Source organism: Sturnira hondurensis, unplaced genomic scaffold (assembly GCF_014824575.4).
Source record: "Sturnira hondurensis isolate 20B ecotype Veracruz unplaced genomic scaffold, ASM1482457v3 Scaffold0002840, whole genome shotgun sequence".
NCBI lineage: Eukaryota > Metazoa > Chordata > Mammalia > Chiroptera > Phyllostomidae > Sturnira > Sturnira hondurensis.
The window spans coordinates 31,398,882-31,411,112 of NW_028075471.1; positions in this window are offsets into that span (position 1 = coordinate 31,398,882).

Genomic DNA, 12,231 nt, shown 5'->3' on the forward strand with positions numbered 1-12,231 from the left:
CATATGAAAGATGTTGTTTAAAGGCACAAACTTGCATCTTGTAGATAAATAAGTCCTGGAGACGTAATGCACAGTATAGTGAATATAAACAACACTCCTATAATCATCAAACTTGCTAAGAGACTGGATCTTAATTATTCTCACCACACATACACACCAAATATAATTATGTGGCATAATACTATGTCTACAATGGCAATCATATTACAATATATAAAGGAGTCAAATCAACATGTTATCTACCTTTAATTTACAGTGTTATGAGTCAAATATAATTCACTTTAAATAAATAAATAAATGTTAAAAAAAAGGTAGAGTGATGTAGCCTTAAAGTTGGATTCCATTCCCATGAGAAGGACTCATCGACTATTGAAATTCTTATTTGTGAATTTTGTTACCAAGCAGAGTGAGTTCGCTGCTTTACCAGAAATTGGAAGTAGGCATTCGATGCAGGTACTATTGCCCCTGGACGTAGACTGAAGGCCTGAGTTAGAGCCAAGCAGTGTTACTGGATAACAGGAAGGCTTGAGGCAAGTGTGGGGGTGGGGAGTCGAAAATAAAGGAGAACAAGACTGAATCAGAAATAAGCAGTGGAGGCTGTGCCGTACTGAATGAAATGTGTACCTACACCAGTAAGTACATCTGGCTTCTTAGATGCTTGGGTTCTCTTTGTATTACTTTCTTTTCACGACCAACTTCTCCAAACCAAGGTCACCTGATGGAGAAAGTCTACCTAAAGGAGTGTTTTTCCAACTTCAACTGCTTGGCGGTAATCTAAGGTTCTTATTAAAATGCAGATTCTAGTTCATTAGTTCTGGGGCAGGGCCTGAGAATCTGCATTTCTAACCAGCTCCCCGGTCCGTGATCACCAGGGCTGGCTTCAAGGACAGGCCAGCACTGGTGCAGACAGACAGGGTGAAGCCTTAAAGTATCACATTGCTTTCTCCTGATTGATCCTCTTATCTTACAGCCACACCATCACCTGTGTGCTTGGCTTGCATAGCTACTGCCTCAGGCGAAGCCTGGGGGGTAGTGTTTCTCTCCCTTTGTTTAAGTGATGTTGATACTGTCTCGTTTGTGTCTGGAGATCATTTAGCAAATGCTCTCCTTTCTTACTTTTCAGATCTCTCTCTAAGATAGGCTACATTTTCCTGTGCTAAAGTGTTAGTCTGCCTTCATTTTTCAAATGGATTTTATTACCTGGTTTCTGGTGGTCAACTCTAGTTTTCTGGACCTTCTCCTTGATCCTGGGCCACAAAGATGGATAAGGACAAAGCAGGGGCTGACTCCCATGGATGTCTTTGAATCACTTGTTGCCCCCAGCCTAGGAAATGAATGAGAGCTAGTGATTCTTTTTACAGGATATGCCAGCTTTATTTATTTGCACTATTTCAATCCTTTTCAATGCCTGAGGTATCTCCGACCCCCATGAGCTGCTGGTCAGGGCAGCCAAATACATCTTTATTGACCACCTTATGTAGTTAAGGTGCCGATAAGGATACCAGTCTGGGTTCTCAGCTTGTAACCCAGGAGAAAAAACTTGGATGGAAGGGGAAATGGCATTGCCAGAATTGGAATTACCAGGTAAGGTTTCTCACTTCATTTCCTTTCAGAATCCCAGCTCTCAGGTTTTCAGCATCCACATTAGGCAAACACAGTTCTAGCTACTTCCATGGGACTTACAACTTTTGTGACCTTTTCCCACAGTCAACATATTCAGTGATTGTGTTCTGTAACTAGCACAGGGAAAGTTCAAGTTTCTTAGTCTGAAGTCCTTGCTTTCAAAAAATGAACATTTCCTCAGCACTGTGGACTGTAACACTTCATATCACCTCAGGAGATATACGTTGACCTTCTGGCTTTGCAGATGCACAACTGAGGCCTCAAGAAGTTAATTTTCCAGGTGAAACAGTCAAAAATAGCTGTATTTAGGGCCTAGAAATGCAGATGTCGAGTTTATTGTACAGATTCATGGGACTTGTGCAGCTAAGATAAACATTCTTCATACTTTGTTCATTTACAGGTTTTATTTTTATTGTTCCTGATGACTTTGCTCTATATGTTACTGTTCAGAAGAGCTTTAACACTGTTAAACAATTTAATAAAACTAAGTGACTTTGGGGGATTGATTTTGGAAACTCTCTCGTGTGACTCTGTCACAGGTGGGCACAGGTAACCGGGTTCTTGGTGACTGGGACAAAGAATTGAACCGAACACACAGAGTTTATAGGAGAGAACATGGGAGCAGGCCAACTCCACGCAGAGATTGGCCTCATGGGCTGGAGGGATTCTATTCTCATAAGGTGAATCCTTCCTGGCTAGTTCTGGCAGGCTTTTACTGCGCATGCACAAGTAGTTGTATTACTGTAAAGCTACTGCTCATGTGGTCTCCCATGACTTTCCTTGATTGGCCACCAGCAAAGGAGCAGTACAATGTTACCAAATGGACCCCCCTTCTCCTGAGGTCCCCCTGTACTAGGTTCACCTTGCCTGCTGCCAAGAATTTATAGCTCTCCATATCAGAGATTGGTAGAAAAGGAAAGGAATTATGTACTCAAAAGGTATACAGGGTTAAGACGAATAACTTAATGTCTTCATTAAAATCCCAAAGTCCCTTAAAACACCCACAAACACACACAGTCCTTCCTTCCCCCCTCTGCTTGGTCTGAGGGACCATATCTCAGGAAAATAAATAATAGTGCATGACTCAGGTAGCCCCCGGTTCTTCCCAGTAATCCATGTTTGGCTGTCAGGCCTCCCTTGGTTCCCAGCACCATCAGCTGTATTGCTGGGATCTCCAGTTCTTAATCTAAAACCACATTGTGCCTTCTCACGGCCTACCAACAAGAGTGCTTTCACCCCTTTCCTTCCTGCAGCGTCTCTCCTGCATTCCTCCAAACTGCTGAGAGAGAGCTCTGCATCACTGCTACATTTTACTTTCCAGCTTCCTAAAATGCATGGCAAAGGGAGACCTAAAGCCGTGTGATTCTTCTTGTCATGGCTGCGTGGTTCTCCTTGACAAGGCTGCTGTGCTTGGGTTTAAATCCCAGCGCCAATCTTCCTCTGCAGCCCCATTTCCTACTCGTCCCACAATCGGCTACACTTGCCAGCATCCCTTATTTTTCCACCTTTTCTGTGCTGCCATAGTAAGTCCGGGCAGGTGTGGCCCTGTGGTGTGGAGCCAATCATCTCTAAGCTCTTGTACAGGCTCTGTAACCAGGGGGAGTTGCCTCCCAATTACATCCTGGGTGGAAGTCACTCCCGTCCTTCTGGCTCAAAGTATGGCCACAGCTGTTTAACACATCCATAAAACCAATCAAAAGTTATAAATATGTTAAATGACCATGCCAGAGGTTAGCTGCAAAATTGTTGCTATGCGAAACAGCTCTCCATGGCCCTGATCCATGTGACCCATCCCCTATTCAGACTTGTGGGGATGAGGATATCCCACATTTTTAATATTTTCTGGATGCCCTGATTTCTGGACCCCATTACAAATCCTTCTTTGGGGAAGCCCCTGGCTGCACTTTCTTACAACCCTGAATATTTCAGTCTCTTTTTAGTTAATCCTATTTTGGTTTCATTAAGAAGTTGCGCAGGTACAGTTGAGTGCATCTTATTATTCCATCATTAATGTTCAAAACACAGTGTTTGGACTTAGAGACAACTGTTGTAGTAACTGGACCTCCTGATCCAAAGTGCCTGGGATTTGAGAGTCAGGTTGCCTACCCAGACACACAAATTAGGCCACGTAACTGGGACAAGGTTGGAAGATTTTCATTTGAATGCACTAAAAAAATATCGACGTGTAATCAGTTTCAATTTACCTCTGAGATGTAGTTAAATGTCCTCTTCCTTTTCTGTTTTATTATAAAAGAGAATTTTATACAAAAGAGAATTTCCTTATTTTGCTGTTCTTATTATCTCAATTTGGAAAACAGTAATATATTCACTTTCTAGGGAAAACAAAACAGGAAACCAATAGGGCCAAGGTGAGACAAAACAAAATAAAACAAAACACTGGCCTAGAAATCAGGATACCTGGTGTCTGGTTTCAGCTGTGTGACCTTGAACGAATCATCTAACCATATCGGGCCTCTGAAATCGTACTGTTGAATGAGAGAACTCCTTCATTTCTAAGTCTTACTTTGCTATTACTTCTAATTCCTATTAAACGAAAGCATGAAAGCAAATGTGCCTGCCTGCCTACTTCCTCCCTTCCTACTTCCCTTTTTCCACCCTTCCATTTGCATTAGTCAAACTAGGTTAGCTGCTACTAGAAAAAAATCTCAGTGAGTTAACAAAATTCAAGCTTACTTCTTATTTTTAGAAACTCCAACATGGCTATTTCTAGTCTCTCCTGGGCATCTGTCTATCCTACACGCAGTGACTCAGGGATCCAGGCAACTTTCAACTGGTGCTTCCTCATCCTCTAGGGTCTTAGCATCCTCTGCAAGGCTTTGTCAGGGGAGTGAAGAGAGAGTCTGGGGGGTCTTGCAGAGGTTTTAGGGGCCAGAGCACTTTCCCTCAGCTGTAACATGTCGAATGGTTCCACCAAGTTATAGTGGGCTAGGAAATGTGGTCCCCTGTGATTGCCCAGGGGAAACTGCAAATGCCTGATGAATTCATAGCATCAGCTCATCCACAGTTCATTCATTCAACTAGAATTTATGAAGAGACCACTGTATGTCAAGTATTATAGTTGACACTGGGGCATGATAGACTATCTTTTTCTTATGGCTCTTAATTCTAGTGGGGGAAATTATATATGCATGCATGTATGTGTAAGCAAAATATGTATACATGCAATATATATGTGGAATATCCATTAGTAATAGTAATTCTGAGATTAAAAATAATATCACCAGGCAATAATAATACTTTGAAAACTTAAACATCGAGTATCAATTTCAAGATATATATATATAGTCATGTTTTTTTTTCATTTAATCCCTGCAGTAACCTTATGAAGTAGATGCTGTTATTAGCCCCACTTTGCATACGAGGAAACTGAGGCACAGAGAAGTAAAAGGCTTGCTCAGCATCAAGCAGCTAGAGAGCAGCTGAGCCAAGCGAGGCCTCCAGCAGTTTGATTCCAGAGCCCTCATTCTGTCCTGCTACTGTGAGCAGAGGAGAAGTTCCTCTAATTGAATTATTCTTGGTACCAATTCATAATTAACTTGCTGAAAACTAGGGACACCTAAATGGGAATGTGTGAAAGCACTTGGCAAAATGGAAAACATTATAACATGACTGTTCTCCAACCATTCTATGCCTCAAAGCCTTGATGGTTTCCTGTTGTCTACAGCTTAAGATTTAAATTCCTTGGACCTCTGTTGTCTTGCTTTAGTTTCCTTTGCTCCTCTTCATGCCCTGATACACTAGATACATCCCCTTCCCAGAATGTGCCCAAATACCCCTGGTCTTTTGTCCACCCAGTCTCGGCACATCATTGTCCTGCATCCTAAGCTGGCTGTAGGTTAAATCAGCTTTGTGCCCTCTAGAGTACGAGCACCCAGCAGGTGCTCAATAAATGCTTGAAAATTACCGCCCTGGCCAGTGTGGCCCAGTGGATTGAGCACCGGCCTGCAAATCAAAGAGATGTTGGTTCAGTTCCCAGTCAGGGCGCATGCCTGGGTTGCAGGCCAGGTCCGTTGTAGGGGCCGTATGAGAGGCAACCACACATTGATGTTTCTCTCTCTCTCTTTCTCACTGCCTTCCTCTCTTTCTAAAAATAAAAAAATAAAATCTTTAAAAAATAAAATAAATGCTTGACAAATTAAATCAAAGACAGAAAAGTAAGGGGAAAGGGGAGCCATAGATAATACAAAACTTCAGGTGATCAAGCACTTTTCCTGTGTAAATACAATATAAACAATCACATTTACTCATTCAGAACATTGTCTTGCTAGACGATGCACTATAGACTTGCATACTTGAGACCTGTATTATTAACCAATGTCACCCTAGTAAATTCAATAAAAGCTTAAGAATAAATTTGTTAATGTTATAAAAGGGTATTGAGAAATTAGAATATGTTGCAAATGCAGGATCTTTCTCTTTTTATTCATTTAAAGAAACATGTAGGCATATCTTTTTCTGAGAAAGTACAAGTGCTTAGAGGAGACCTTTTATAACCCTTTGAGTCTATTGCACTAATGTTGGTTTCAAGAGGTGTGTGCAAGACTCCCCACAGCTACTATGATTCAGCCTCCCACTGGCGTACAGGAGTACAACATGAGCAGAGGTGGCATCTGACAACATCGAAGAAGAAACTTCGTGGTTACAAAATGCTTCCTTTCCAAGTTTAACATCTTTAATAATAATGATGATGACGGTGATGATGATGATGGTGTTTTGCTAGGTCTAACTGGCTAAAAGGCTACTTTTCAAATGTTATAATTCATCCAATCATCTACAATTGCCAAAAAGCAGTAGTTTCTGAAGTGCAAAACTCTAAACTCGGGCTCATGCTCTTTATGTTTTTAAAATCAGTCGTTTTTTTCTTTTGCAGCCTAATTTTCATGCTTGTTTCGGTGAGGTCAGCATTACTGCCACAGGAACAGGTCTCACTCAGTACCTTGTATCCAATTACCTTAAAAAGGGGGCCCATCGTGCTCCAGAGTTTTGTGATCTCAGAGTGAAGGCACTTAAATGTCAAACCACAAAGCAGGTTATCTTGATAAAAACTATTTTTATTGGATAAGCAAATATGTAATGCAAAATTAAAATGTGCTCCTGTTAGCAGCCCATAACCAACCACAATAGCAAGCGTAAGATAAAAGGACATTGTGCAGCTCCAGAGACGCACAGGGATGAGGGTAGGGTAAGGGTTAGAGTTGTCTATCTTCAAACTGCAAGTGCAGGCTCATAATTTTTTTAACCAATAGTAATGGCTTTGAAATTGCACATGAGTGTGGGATGGTCATTAGGAAGACTCTCTTGGGGACTGTGAGTATACTGAGTGGTCTAATTGTAAATGTAACAGATGGGGTTGCCATTAGAACAGCAATCATTTTCCGCCTCCACCCCAAATTGTTCTGTCCCAATTTCTTTTTTATAATTATTTACTTATTTATTTAACTGTTGACACTATTACAGATGTCCCCCATTTTCCCCCTCTTTGCCCTCCCCTCCAGTCAGCCTCCCACCACGTGTCTCAGTTTCAGATATCTTGTCTCCCCGTCAGGCTACGTGTCCAAGGACATGTCCTGGTACTTCGTTCTAAAATATGACTGCTTTGGCCACAGGACCAAGGGGATGCGTTGGAGTGTTCCAGGAACAAAGAAGAAAACAGAAAGGGTATGACAGGTCATCCATCCACAAATGTTTATTGTGTGCCCATGGGGTGTCCACTGTTCTGGTTCTTGGGTCACGAGGGTGAACAAAACAGAGGATGCTCTTGCTCTTGTGGAGCTTACATTCTACATGGGGGAAACGCACACACAAAAACACAGCACCTAAATATAAATGTTAGATGGATGCTGTAGAAAACATAGGCTGGGCAAGGCAGATGAGAAAGACTGAGGGTCCTGTAATTTCATACAGAGTGATCAGAAAAGGTTTAACTGAGCGGGAGGCAGATGAGCTATACTGTCATTTGGAGGGGGAATATTCTGGGTAACAGACAGCATGTGAAAAGGCATTCAGGTGGATGGTCGAGGGATGTTTGAGGACCCTCAGAGATATTAATGGAGCTGGAGAGGTGTGAGGGGAAAGGAAAATGATAGAAGATAAGCTATGGGAAATAACATGGGGAGGTGGCCAGGTACAGTGTTTATGGAACTTGGTAATAAAGAATTTGCTCTTGTTTTGAATGAGAAGTCCTTGTAGGGTTTTAGCAGTGGAGGGACATGGTCTGACATTCATTTTCAAAGGCTTCCTCTGGCTGCCAGTTAGGAGAATAGCGCAATAATTCAGGTGAGAGATGCTGGTAGTTTGGATGGAGCTATAAGAGTAAAATTAATGCAATGGTCCCTGGATTCTGGCTGTGATGATGATGTAAGAGAAAGAGGAGATGATACCTAGTGTAAGAGAAAGAGGAGAGTGACCAAAAAATTATATGAGGACAAAAAGAGGAAGGAAGAAAGGAAGTGGAAGGAAGGAAGGAAAATATCTAGAAACACACATATACAGGGGCTAACACCATCCTTAGGACTTCTCTGGAGTGCTTCTTCTCTGGTAGTCAAGCCAAGAACTCACAGATTTGATTGCCTGAGCAGGCAGCCTGTGATTCTCAATTCCTAAATATAACTTGAACATGAATTTATGCTGGCTGCTTTTTTTGAGTCTTAAATCTACTAGCCCCAAAGTGAAGCTTAGTTGTATGGCCAACCCACTGTGAGTGGGTCAGGCTAGCAGCCGCAGGTAGGAAGTTAGAAGTAGGAAGAAGAAGCGGGAGTGTCATGATGACCTGGGAAAAAGGATATCTTACCTTCTTTGGTCCCTACATCATGGTGACCCTGAGAGACTAAGCCTCAGCTTACAGGGCGTGAATGAGACCATGGGTAGAGTAGATGTCATCATCCCGAAGCCCACATTTCATCATACAAAGTGACGTATGTCATTTGCATTTGAGTGCTTTATTATACTGGAATTGCAGTGATAGTATTAACATTTGTACAAATGCACAAAATCTGTCTCTTCTTGCTAGAAAGAGATGTAAAAATTTGACCTCGTGGAACAGTCTTAATGAACTCATTGTCCATTGGTAATGATAACGTGTTCACTATGCAACAAAAAGCTTAACATAAAATTAAACATATTAAATGCTGCAGCAAATATTTACAGGTATGTACCCCAAGATTTTTTCCCCTTCCAGTAAGGAAGGTGGTTGCTTTACAAATAGACAAACAAACACAAATGCTTTGCTGTTTACAATTACAAACAACCCCCCAGTCCAGAACTTAAAGTGACAGCACCTTTTTTGGGGACTTCATTAGTTAACACTTCTTTTGTACAATGCTAAATTTTTTTTAGTTCTATTTTTTGGACAACATTTATATTCCAATTGTCCTGGAATATTGTGTTTGAACTGGGCCATTCTTCTGGGCCTTTTTAGAAGATCCCAAACCCCATGTGTTCTCCAGGGAGAACATTTCAAAGCATATCTTTTCTTCAAGACAAACCTCAAAGGCAGAGGACTCCTCTCTCTATGAGGCAGGTGTGATTTAGCAGAACATAGAAGGAAAGAGGGTAGAAGAGGGTAGGTAGGTCTTTTTCTTTTTTCTTTTCTTTCTTTCTTTTTTTTTTACTGGCTGGTTGGTAGGAAGGGTCCTTTCTCCGAACCCTCCTCCACATTGGCACGGTGATACCTTTCATGACTAGTGTCTACAGCATTGGTATTCTAAAGGAGCGAACTAGTCTCGTGGGCTTGGTGTGCGTAAGATTTTAATGATGCATTTAAAGCTACTTTATTCAGGTTACCATTCTCTGTCCTGAGGCTAATGCGATTCTTTAAAAAAAAATTCTACAAAGTTCTGTAATATGAAACTCAATGTAAGAAAATCTTAAATGGCTTAAGAAGAGCTTTCTAAATCCTGGCTTCTAATGAGTTAAACTCCGTCAGTTGGTCTAATAGTTGGTAATTATTGATTCCCCTCTGATAATAAACTTGGAAAGGTATCAGAGTGCCACTTGGGAATATTCATCTTTTTAACAAATGAGGCCTTACCCCTCTCTTCAATTTGTGGTTAAATAGTTTTTATTTAAAAATAGACAATTTATAAGGAAAAAATATATAAACACTCTTTAAGCAATTTGGCTATAAGCATTACATCACTGAAAAACTCCACAAGAAATAGTAAAATATTTTGAATGGACACACACTTTTTTTATCTTCACAACATGAGGAGCTAGGGTTTTTTTTTTCATATGTTTTGGTATTGGAGTTCACTTGTAAGTTTATTGCTTCAGTGTCTTCTTGTCCTTTCTCACATTATAATTGTGAAATACAGGTGCTGTCCTTAATTATGTTACAAGGCAACATTGCATTTTTGAGACTTAGGAATGAACTGGGAAGGACCATTGTTATTTCCACAGCCCTAGAGAGACCATGGCAAGGACAAGAGTCCATCATGCGCCACGATGCACAAAAAAATAAGTCTCCTGGCTCAATCAGGATACTTTGGTTCGGAGAATGAGATAGAAAACTCTTAAGTGTAGCGTAGGTGCTGCCTGACAATCTGTTGCATAATAATAATATTTTTTTAAAAAAAACATGCTATGAAGAAAGAGATAGAGTATAAACTGGCTCTTTTCCTGGGCATTCTCATAGCAGGCTTCATCTAGGCTGATGTGAGAACACGTCTTCGTTAGGCTACTAAGGACCGCACACAAATGTACCTGGTGCAAATATTCTGTAAAGTATTTCAAAAGATGCAGCTCAGAGCTTCAAAGGAGGGAGGGTCCATACAGGGGAACAGCAAGTTTGAGGACAGGGAGAAGGTTAGAAAGAACAAGAGAAAGGGGCCAAAAAAGCTAAAGTGCAATTTTAAAATATAAATTATTTGAAGCAGAAGAGGGGTTCTAAACTGCTACTGTTCGCATAGGCACGTTTTATTCAAATTTAAATGGGTTGTTTCCTTTTCCTTCTCAGATAGACTGCATAATGGAGCTTGAATGGCTTAACGCTACTGCGCATTGTGTGAGAAGGGACAAAAAGAACGCCAAAGGGCTGAATAGTGCAAAGCATTCTAGGAGCCTGGGGTGGGTGTGGAGATGCAGAGATGAAGTTGTTCTTATACTTTTACAAGAAAGTGTTCCAGTTATAGCTACTGATTCCCTTCAGCTGAACTCTGCTCCCTAATGGGAAGGGCTTATTTTAAACATGAAAAAAGAAATCAATGTTTTTTTTAAAAAAGCTGTTCAGAACACAGATTAAAAAATAACTCACCAAGCAACAAAAGTCCTTGAAATTTCTATGCAAAGAGATCTAAGCAAACATTTCCATCAAATCATAGAGAACAGCCATTTGGAACCCTGAAAAATGTGGATACACACGACTAGAATAGTTTATTAGGAACTAACACTTTAAAAACAAGTAGATCCTACAGAAGAATACTGTTCAAATGGAATGTTTAAAAATAACATTTATTAATAAATATCTTATAAAATTCTAAATTAATAGATTCCTGTTCAATTTTTGCTTTGGTCCTTGAATTCCACTGTATACACACATACATACATATATATTTTCTTAGATGATTTTTATTAACCAGAAAGAAGCACATTCTATCCTAACTGGATGGCTAGTTTCATAGCAGTTACTGGAGCTTAACCCACGCCGACTCCTCAGCCAAAGGGCTGGTCTGTTACCGCAGCTGGTTTAAGATTTCAATGACAAACTCAAGCAACACGCTTAAAGTTACTTCGCTAACAGGCAACGACCACCTGAACATTCGCCCTCGACACCTCTCCATTCAGAACTTGCACTGCGTTTGATTTCACTGACTGGATAGGCTCCAAAGAGCGTTTGCTCCAAGTCACATCACTCTCATTCTAACAACGCACGCAGGGGCAGCCCAGACCAGCGCCCACAGGCTGCGTTTAGACCCAGACATGCGTGCATGGACGTGGAGGTGGGAGAGGGTGAGAGGGAGGGTAGAGGGAAGACTTCCAGTCTAAGGCCTGGCTTTGAAATGAGTGCACCCATCCACGGCTAGGATTTTCACCATGCCTGTCCCCGCCAACACTGGGAAATGTCTTTAGGAGAAAACAATTGAGGTGTGGATGCTTCAGTTTAGGGGAGTATTCTAACTGGTAAAAACACTATCAGGTAGATTTCCAGGTAGGCCGGCGGTGACTTCAGAGGCAGATGCTGGGGTAAAAATGCCCCACAAGGACAAGGGGGGCGGCGCTGCAGAGCCCTCCAGGTCGGGACGCAGTCATGGAACTCTGCATGGCGACGCAGCAATGCAGTGGGAGAGAACAGTGGGCTGCAGCGATGTTTTCCCAGATTGGCCAAAAGGATAGGGCAAGAGCGGGGACTGATTATTCCACAGTTTGGGAAAAGTGGGGCCTTCAGGGGAAATAACTTAATATTGATAACCATGTTTTGGATCTGACCAATGAGCCTTTCTGCTTGGGATTTCAAGCTCTGAGAACTAGCTGGCATCTTCCTTTGACTGTATTTCCACACTGCTAATGAACATACCTAAAGGCCCCGAGTATAACAAGAAGACAGTTTATTCTAATTATACGTTGAGGCCCCTTTGCTAACTGCTAACGTGT